The 9,935-nt window shown below is 29.1% G+C and overlaps 1 long non-coding RNA gene across 1 annotated transcript; it reads right to left on the bottom strand.

The window, feature by feature from the left end:
* Window positions 1-670: 670 nt before the first annotated feature.
* On the bottom strand, window positions 671-5,218 carry LOC132729206 (uncharacterized). Its single transcript, XR_009625578.1, has 3 exons — window positions 3,224-5,218; window positions 2,555-2,852; window positions 671-1,758 (listed from the first exon to the last, which is right to left on the bottom strand). It is a non-coding gene; the product is annotated as an uncharacterized LOC132729206 (long non-coding RNA).
* Window positions 5,219-9,935: the final 4,717 nt, after the last annotated feature.

Below are 9,935 nucleotides of genomic sequence, written 5' to 3' on the forward strand. Positions count from 1 at the left end.
TTTGTGTCATGAAAATCTATTGTTTTAATGATGAGTAAATATCATAATTATATAACCCGGTTCAGAAAGAAGACAGATCTCACTCAACCAACGTTTTATTTCAAACGATTTTATGGTAATATGACACATCTTCAACAGTTAATAATTTTGAAATAATATTCAAGATTATGCAGACATTAAACAGATAACTGTATGTTCCAAAAGTGATTATACAATGTTCTAAAATATCTTTACTCAAAGAGGTTGCTAAACTAATAAGCTTTCATTCTAGGCTAATCGTACAATCTCTTTAGTTGTAAAATAATGTCCATTTTACTGACAGTCGATTTCACATTAATCATTTTCGCTAGAAGTCAATAAATACACTGACCTAAGAAATGCTAGCACTAATAGTCCATTCATTACGCATTACGCTGAAATAATGAAAGTTAAACGTTAAGTTGATTTATTACACAAATTGTGAGAAGTTCTACACTATCTTCAGGTATTTCATTAAAAAGAATAAATGCCTTTTAAAAATATTATAAGAAAATATACATTTCTAACTTTATGATAACTATTATGTCATAGAAGTTAAACTTAAATAAAAACAAACGGATCCATAACTGAAAATGAATCTAAACTATTAATCTTATCTAACAACAAAGGTATCTTAAAAATGCTTGGCCGTTTTAAACCAGGCTGCTTTGTTTATATATACAATTTTAGTCCTAGATATATTCAAACGTATGTTCAATGATATGTTTTCATAGATCGTTTTTCATGTTGTTTGTGTGTTTTTCTGTGTTTAATTTTTTTTCAAAGAAAAAAAGAAATCATTTAACTTGCAATAAAATTTATGCATAGCATAGAAAGAGATTAAAATTTCATTTTCTATTTTTTTTTCCATAAAATTGCATGCATTGTTACTGAAACAAACACAAAAAAGACAAAGTTGGTATTACTGAACATTAATCGAATGTAATAGAAATAACAAATAAATTATTTATGGAGAATTCTGATCTCATATCTAATTTCCTAAATGATATCGAAAATCAGAAACAAAAACAAAAATCAATTTGAACATTGAAACATATCAAACATATAAAGAAAAGATGTTTATGAAAGAAAGATATTGGATTTTAAAAGCTAGTATCAAAATTGTAAAAAGGTTAAAGGCACAATATGTCCCAAATTATATCACAAAATTGTTCTATATGGACAATGAGTGAGTACTATTTTTTATGAAACGGTAACAAGATACGAAAACATAAATACAACTAATAGCACAACATTTTTGAGGCATGACGTGCCTTTAAGTATTTAATACCAAAGATTATGAACAAACAGAAGTTTATGGCACAATATGTCTCAGAAATTCATACTTATCAAATATTATAATATTGCGCAATATTATATTACACAAAAACTCAAAGCACTGATAAGACATATTATATATACATTTCCCGGAATTATATTTTAGCAGAATCAAATACTAATAACAAGTTTGATTTTTTTAGAAAAAAAAGAAAAACTTTAGTTGAACATGATGAATTGAGAATACCAAAATCACTTCAGCAACTTCAAAGTTAAATGTTTATGCCTGATGTCTTCAGCGCGCATTCAAAATTGTTCGCGTTTGTTCCAATGCATCACTTGTCTTTTATCCGTTTTATCCGTATTTTATGGTTACTCCTTATTTGACGCCTTTTTATATTAATATCCAGTATCATCTTCTTGATTGTTTAATGTCAAATCACTGTTTCTTTCTTCTTAAGGCTGAAAAATAAAATGAACAATTTCATTGCATTTTTTCTCATTTCTTTAATGTAATAAAATAAGTCATACGTTTATTCAAAAGTTTTAAACGATCAAATTGTTTGACACAAATGAAACACATGACTGTATGTATTTAATTGGAAACTTATCACTCAATTAAGGACTGACAAAATGTGCATGTATCACATACTCAATCTGAAATATATTCATTTTTTTACCCTCTGATGTGTGTGTGATATAGGTCTTAGAAATACACTTTAAGCAAAACGGGGTTTTCAAGTAGATATAATTTTATTTATTTGATTTATTGCAAGGATTAATACTAAAAAATTTTATTATGTAACTTTTTATTCATGGACAAATGGAACGAGTCAAAACAACATTTAAGGATCATTATATGCAAGAATAACAAACATTAACAATAAAAATCATATGGATATACATGTAATTATTAGAAATAATTTATTAAGTCTTATAACATGCGTAAAATTATTATGATTGTTAAAGTGTTAAGATTAATTGTGTAAAGTACAATAAATGTAAAATTGTAATAATATAAGGTTCGAGAAGTTGAATTACAACAATTTCAGCTATCGTTACGATTCTTTTATTAAAATGCATGGCACACATTTGCGTGGCAATGAAAGAGATGTACCTAAGCTAAAACAATAGTTAAGAATCTTAATTAAAAACTTACAGAATAAAGGTAATAAGTCTGTGATGTTAATACAAATACAAACAGGAAAATATTAAAATCAATGTATACAAAACATGGAAATGGTGAGTATATAAATACCTGATTAATTAACGAATTTCCAAGCACCACTCGATTACCTCTCGATTACTTCTTCCTTGAAGTTTCAATAGCCATTGTTTGTAATGTTTTGCTTTTTAATTCGAATCATCACTGTCATTTAGTGTTATATTACGTTGTTTTAGTACACACACTTATACATTTTACATAACACATATGTACTATTCCCTGAGACTATTTTCTATTTGAACCGAAACCGGCTGGGCCGATTCTCTCTTCTGATGTTGAATAACCCTTCGGTCATACTTCGGTTAAATCTGCCATTATATAAATGCTGAATCTGTTCAAAACATGAAAATACCATAGCACAGTCGTATAATAGAAGATATTTTATCGGTCTGTTAGCAATTTTAATCTAAAGAAACTTGGAATAATTAGACAAAATTCTTGTCATTAATTTAGCACAAAAAGCGTGTTTATTTTATGAAGATAATAATGAATTTTAATTATGACATGGTAGAACAACTTTTCGTGTGAGCTATTTATAACTAGGAAATACATTAATAAAAGTGTATAAGAAACATCATCTTAAGTTTAACGCCTTTTTATCGAAGTACCGGTATTGTGCTCATTTCAAGGAAAAACTCTTTAATTGAATTTTTGTAATTTTCAAAGATCTTAACGTACATAACATAACTTATTGATGGGTACCTGTATAACCTTATTCAATGTCTTGAAATATGCTGAAAAAATAAGTATATTTAATAAGATATTTAAAAAATATAAAGGTATTTTTTGGCGTTATCGTGTAACATTACAATAGTGTGCACGTCTTTTGATAATATATTATGGTTTTCAAAATTCGAGTATTAGTCATATGCACCTGTATCTACTACATTAAGACATATGGCATGTTTTCATATTCAATTATATTAAGTGTATCCCTTTGTCGATTATGCTCTGTATCATTCTGTTTTGCTTTTTCTATAACAACAGAATATTATTTTGACATTGTCGTTTATCTGTTTGCACGAACAGCAGACATATACGTTTCTCTCACAAACCTTTTTCCTTATCATATCGGCTTCTTATGCATATATTTCATCAAATAGTGTACAATAAAACCTAGCAATTTTAATGTTTACAGTTTTATGGTGGTTTTTGTACTACATGTACTTTAGAAAGATAAAATATTCAGTAAAAGGCAAAAAATCTTCTAACGATAAACGTACATAAAGGCATGGGTAAGAAGGACTACAATAAACGTATGAAATATGTACCGTGTAAAACATTGCAATATTGTTACACTTGACATCTATTTGTACAATAGGAAACAGGCGGGTATCTAAATAACGGAGCAATATGTTGTGACAGCTTAATAACCAACGGTCTATAACATATATAAAAAATAACTAGTATAAGAATGCGCTTAGTAAACTCATTCTTACTACATGTCATGAAATAATATGTACTTATTGACATATTAAGAATGTGACTGGGCCATCAAATATGAAAATGTCGTAATTTGAATGCATACAAACAATAAAAGTTTAACTGCATACATTTACAAAATAATTGCGTAGAAATTAAAATGAATCTTAAATTTACATACCCTGCTTTTGAAGCACGTTGTTCGATCTCTTTATCAATATTATCATTGAGAAACTCTGGGTTTTGAAAAGCAACGAGCTGTTGCGAAACACTTAATATATTCAAGCTTTATAAATATACAATTCCTATTTTTGTTTTTATTTCTTTTTAATTAGTACTTTGTCAATATAATGACGAAAAACACTGTTTATTCTACATTTCACTTAAGTGCGTAATGATGAAAAAGATTAACTAGATACTGGAAACATAACCCTTCTCTATTACTTGTTTGATTACAGACTAATGTCAAAATTATTTTTAATATACACACCGGAAAACAACACAAACAAAATCATTTAATATTCTGTCAAGACAATTACAAAGTAACAGGAAATGAAAATAACATTTATGTCCAATTTATACAAATTATATCATTTCAGTATTTTGACAGTCAGATACATTTGTAATGATAATATAATTACATTGAAACTTAATTAATTACGGTTATCGCAAAAGTTTAAGGAATCAAGAAACAAAGAAACAAGGAATTAAGAAACAAGAATTGTATGTATGTATTTCCAAAGATAAACATATTACTAAAAACTCTTTTTAACATTTGTTATTAAGGCACGTGTTTTAATTTAGGATTGATATAAGAACCCTTGGAAGACAATTCTTTTTGATGAATTATGTTTAATGACTAATGTTTGCTTACTTATCATGGTGCTAGCTACCGTTATAAATTTAACGCTGAATAACCGAACGTTAATTTACTTTATACCTGGTATATTTCTCAAGTTACTTCTACGATTGCACAACAAATGTCTCATATATCTGTAAATACGGTGTCACGTTATAACAGGCTGCAGTATACAACTTAACATCTAAATTATGAATTTCGACATCCGTTCTATAAAAAAAATAACGACATTAATCATATTTACATTTTTCACACGCTATAATGTGCTAAATGCAATTCCACCATTGAACTGTATATGTTTTAATATGTATATCTGGGGCGTCCGTGGCCGAGTGGTTAAGGTCGTTGACTTCAAACCACTTGCCCCTCACCGCTGTGGGTTCGAATCCCGACAGGGACTTTGGATTCTTTCATGTGAGGAAGCTATCCAGCTAGCTTACGGAACGTCGGTGGTTCTACTCAGGTGCCCGTTCGTGCCTGAAATAATGCACGGAAGGGCACCTGAGGTCTTCCTCCACCAGTAAAGCTGGAACGTCGCAATATGACCTCTACTGTGTCGATGTGACGTAAAACCCAAAACAAAAAATATGTATATTTTTGCTAACACCCGTATGTTTTCAAACAACATGCTTATCATCCAGTCAGATTTATGTTTTCTAAATTAATTTGATCAAATTGATCGGTAAGTTGTGAATACCTTCGGGCACAGCAACATAAAGCAACACAATAAAACTCCGTTGAAAGTATTTATATATTGTTTTTGTGGCTTGTAGACTTATTAAAAGTATTTATGTAACTTACATTGTATGTAATCAGCATAAAACAGCCTTAACATTACCCATACAAATTTTAAAACGAAAACGCAATCAAAAACTGTTTAAAGATATTGTTACACATCACGGTTTGACAATATCTTTCAGTAACCCATATTTCTGTTTGTTTATTCCAGAATGTTTCTCAGTATGTTTTAAATAAATTTAAAATAATACCTGGCAGCCACACTAATAAATGATCCCTTCCAGTTTCAGAATTTTTCGATCATAATAATTCGACATTTAATAAACTCTCGGGACAAAAAGTGCAGTTTACGTATTTAATTGCAGGTCACAGTGTCTTAGTTCAATATTATTTTGAATTGTTCTTAAACTGCAAACTCGCTCAATGCAGATTTTTAGTCAAACTATTTATTTATTTGACAATAGCGTCTATGACTTGTTTCATTGTAAAACGCCGTGATATTTACAAAAGTCCTAATGCACCGTATCAACCATATACTGCATGTTATTCATTACATGTACACCAAACAATATCACAAAACATCGATCCTATATGATAAGTTGGCATTCTAATAGTTAAAATACTTTCACGAGCGGTTGATACTCTTAAAAATGATAAGAATCAATGAATGTGAATAAAGAAACATAATGCTACATGTTATAATCTTTTGAAAGTTTCGTAAGTTTTAAGATTTAAGGCTCATTGATCTTATTAGTATATAGATATATCTTATAAAACTTCTTTTAAAATATTTGAAAAGCTTGTGCATTTTTTTCGCAAATCGTAGTCTGATGAATTACTGAAACTGCGTTAATTGAGGCAATATCTCGTTTTGCTATCTTAATTTAGGCCATTTTGACCCTCTCTTGACCCTTGTTTATACCATACAGCCTATCTTTATACTACCACTTTTCTTTCGACGATTATTTTCACAAGCATATTTGTTTTAATATAATTGAATAGTCACATTAAAAACAACAGCTTTTATTTTGATTTTGTTGATAAAAATATCAATATTTCTATTCATTTATATCGTTTTTTTTTATTTCAAAGTAACAAAATATTTGTGCATTATGATTAATACCTTATATACACGTAACAAGTTCAACAAAGTATTTTATTTAAACGCGTCGACACTATTATTGACGCGTTTCGCTAAATGCAACTTTAAAGTCTTTCTAATTTTTTGTTTTCCTAGGTGGGTTGTTCCAATGTACCTCACTTAAATAATGTTGAATCACCCTTAGTATAAATTGCCTACTTTCTAACTTTGTCTTGTGACAGCTTATCTATGTTAATATAGAGCCTTCATAACCTTACATCCCCCTTAAAAATTCAATTTTATTCAGTTCCGTCCATTGTTTTCTCCTTAAGTGCACACGCACTTTTTACCTGGGGCCATATGCCGCTTTTCATGAAATTGCACTTAATTGTCCTATTGAAAGTTCTATGATAAACGGGTGATGTAAGGTTATGAAGGCTGCATAACATAGATAAGCTGTTAAAAAATAAAAATAGAAAGCAGGTAACTTATGCTAAGGGTGATTTAACATTATTTAAGTTAGGTATATTGGAACAACCCGACTAAGAAATCAACAAATTAGAAAAACTTTAAAGTACCAAACAAGTGCACTCACAACAATAATGTCGTGCAGGACGATATTCAATAATACCTTAATTAATACGCCACGCATCGAAGGTTTTAGGCCCACTGACACAAAGTTAAGTTAGAACCTAGGATGTGTGTCATATTGATTAATGTATTATGAATTATATCCACCACTGGACTGACAAAACACATTTGCCCTCAATATTTAAAGGCTGCGAAGGATTATCATGTTAAAAAATACACTTTTTATAATCAAATCCAGAATTAGAACGAAATTTAGAAAATACTTTACTAAATAGTTTTGCAACAAGCTTTGCGGATCTCACGGCGTATAGTCGATGTAAATAAAATCTTTGTTCCCTTAAACATATATTTTTTTGAACGATAAGTACTTTTTGATACCTTCGTAAAAGAGAAGACTGGTAAAACTCACCCTTTCTATTCTTATATTGAAATATACATGTGTGCAGACCATTTTATAATAATGTAAATCACCATTATATCATCGCCTTTCATTTTTTTGTGATTTAGAAATGTTTTTATAAATTGGATACCATTTTTCATTCGTACATTTATCATGTATATGATTTACCACCACAAAATTCGAAATACACCGAGAGTCAAGAAAATAATCATTGCTGAATTCCGATTAAAAGTTGCACAGAGCACACCTGTAGAGTTTTAAAACGGTCTGTAAAATGTTTATTGTTATTATTATTAATATTTACAGGATTAAGCAAAATATAATTAAATTTTGCAAATTCATATACAAAACTACAAATTTGAATAAAATAAAGACTTGAATCATTATTTATTCAAAAACCTAGAGACGTGTGTTTTAATGTTTTGTTTTTGTTTGTTTGTTGTTTGATTTTTGTTGTTGCCTTTCTTCTTCTTCCTTTTTAAGGGGGGTCATTTTAAACAAAGAAGAAAAATAACTAGTGGACACATTTTGTGCTGTGGAAGCCTGAACATGTTGCCCATAAAGATCAAACATACAGATAAGTCAGAACGGGGTTATAAAACATTTAAACCAGGAACTAATAACTTACATTGCGAAACAGGGGAAAAAAACATTCATTGGTTCCAGCCTAAGATGAGCACATTTTTCATTTGAATCACTGAAAGTCCGTGCGGTAATTTGGCACCACAGTAGAGGTTATCTCTAGGGTAATTATCAATTCTCCCGTTATTTGTGTTATAAACTCGATTTGACCCCTAATTTAATGTTACAACGGTATGGTAATAATACACGTGGATAAAGGTTATTTGATTTTTTTTTGATTTTTTTTTGGGGGGGGGGGTAGGCTATTGTGTTTTTCTTATTTATCTATTTACTATTTACAATGTTGTTTTTTTTAAATAACTTTCATTGATGCTCTGTCTTTATTTGTTTAACATTTCATTCTTTATACATTTATAAATATTGTAAGGTTTTTATTTCGGTAGTGTTCATAATATTTATTTGATCTTTCATACAGCCTACCTCAAAGATTTAAACTTGAATTGCAGATTAAAAAACAGAATAAGTCACTATTTGTGTGATTCACTCAAGAAGTTTTATATACTTTCCATCAAAGTTTGTAATGATATATTGTGGCACAGTGATTGTTATTTATAATTAATTTACTTAAGTAAAAAAGATATGTTAACGCTGTATTCACGTAGAACTATCATTCCGCTCCTTACACTTGTGAAATCATTAATTAAAATAACGATAATGCATTCAGACTGTTTTGAATATTGTAATGAAAGTAATACTTAATACCAGAGCCTGCAAGAATATACATTTATGCTCAAAGTGGACAATTATCTCGCATATCATGTAACGCCAAATTAATATATTTAAAAAGGATATGAAAACACTCATTTTATGTAAAGCGAAGACAAAAACGAATGTCATTTCATATTGAGACAAAAGGAGGTGCTTAACAAAACAGGACCACTTCTAATTACCTAAGGAATGATTTTTACTAATGATTTGCCGATAATGTAAATTAGTCAATGACCTTTAATGTTATACTTAGTTACAATAATCATTAAAGTTTAAGCATGCATAATTTAATTAGCGTTATGCGATTTTTGTATATGTCAGAAGTCAACGGGATCGTGATTCATAAATGATGAGTTTGGAATATACAGTTATAATCAAAATTACACAGAAATACATGGAGATATTTTAAAAAAGTAATGAACGTGTAGACATTTACTAAAAATAAACTGGAGAGTCGACGATTAGAACATAATTAACTTAAGAAAAGCTTATTAGTGATTTACATTATATTGTTAATAAGTTTATGACAATAAACGTTATAATAATTCTGCACTTATTTATTCGACCACAAAATTATCTAATTAACAGTTCCACCCCACATATGTCAGAATATAAATATAATAAGCACAGATAATACACAGAATTGCAATACGCGTGTCAAAACAACAACAACAACAACAACAAAAAAACAACAAGAAGTAACGAATCAAATAACGCATTTTGACACGTGTATATTGATCTATAACTGATTACGAGCTCTCTTACATATAAAACATGATCATTCTTTTATGGAGATATATATTGGAATGAATTGCTCTTTCACATATTGTGTTTATGAATGATATTTGAATACAAATTTGAATAGTAATAAAAAATTATCTGCAGTACACATCAATTTCTTGACTTCCTAAAAAGAAAGACATAACCATCAGACATCCTGCTGACTTATGATACGTTGTTTTAGTAAAATCTA

Source organism: Ruditapes philippinarum, unplaced genomic scaffold (assembly GCF_026571515.1).
Source record: "Ruditapes philippinarum isolate M1 unplaced genomic scaffold, ASM2657151v2 ctg1263_1_1_1_1, whole genome shotgun sequence".
Taxonomy (NCBI): Eukaryota; Metazoa; Mollusca; class Bivalvia; order Venerida; family Veneridae; genus Ruditapes; species Ruditapes philippinarum.